The following is a 908-nucleotide window of genomic DNA, read 5'->3' on the forward strand; positions in this document are numbered from 1 at the left end:
ATAATTTCGAACACTGGCTGGTTATGTATTTGCTCATATATTGATTTCGGATCATTTTTAACCAAAAAAAGTTACGGATTGCAGCTTTAAGTAAAGATCATGTTCCATGAAGATATTTAGTACATTTTCTACCTTCATTTTTGATCATATGCATAGCTAAGGACTTAATTTGGACAACTTTAAAGGCGATTTTCTCAATATTTTGATGTTTTTACACCCTCAGATTCCAGATTTTCAAATATTGTCCTATCCTAACAAACCATACATCAATGTTAAGCTCATTTATTCAGCTTTCAGATGATGTATAATTCTCAATTTCGAAAAATTTATCCTTATGACTGGTTTTGTGCTCCAGGGTCACATATTAGCAATTTTGTTGCTAGATTTATCAACTTTTCAGACAGGCAACACAGCTGTTAACCCGCGTGGAAGCGCCGCTGTGTTGCCTTGGTGACGGTGGCGCGAGAGAGAGAGAGAGAGAGAGAGAGAGAGAGAGAGAGAGAGAGAGTCGGTGAATGAGTCTGTGAAAGAGAGAGAGAGTCGGTGAATAAGTCTGTGAGATCGGTTTAACGGAATCCTTCGCTCTCTGATGTTTGGACAAATCGCCGACTTTCTTTCGCGGGAGTGTCCGGTTGAGGAGCGCGCGAGGGTGAGTAGCTTTTGTTCTCGCAGATTTACCTCAGATTTCTGCATTTACCGCACTTTCACCTCACTTTCACCTCAGATTAACGGAAATACATCAGATTAATCGTGTTTAGAGCAGCTCTCCGCTCAGAAAGCTGCTCGTTTGAATCGGTTTTCGGTCTTTTATCGTCGGTGTTTCCAGATTCAGAACGGAAAGTCGTGGCAGGAGAAACGACGAGTTCCTTCTTTCTTTCTTTCTTTCTTTCTTTCTCTCTCTCTCTCTC

General features: G+C 41.0%; 1 protein-coding gene across 1 annotated transcript in view; it reads left to right on the top strand.

The window, feature by feature from the left end:
• Window positions 1-556: 556 nt before the first annotated feature.
• Window positions 557-908, top strand: part of LOC107717747 (lipoma HMGIC fusion partner-like 2 protein) — a 16,931-nt gene continuing 16,579 nt past the window's right edge. Inside the window, exon 1 of the mRNA XM_016524578.1 lies at window positions 557-649. The gene's annotated coding sequence lies outside the window, so the exon portion shown is untranslated. The remainder of the gene's footprint in view (window positions 650-908) is intronic.

Source organism: Sinocyclocheilus rhinocerous, unplaced genomic scaffold (assembly GCF_001515625.1).
Source record: "Sinocyclocheilus rhinocerous isolate Xijiao unplaced genomic scaffold, SAMN03320098_v1.1 scaffold693, whole genome shotgun sequence".
Taxonomy (NCBI): Eukaryota; Metazoa; Chordata; class Actinopteri; order Cypriniformes; family Cyprinidae; genus Sinocyclocheilus; species Sinocyclocheilus rhinocerous.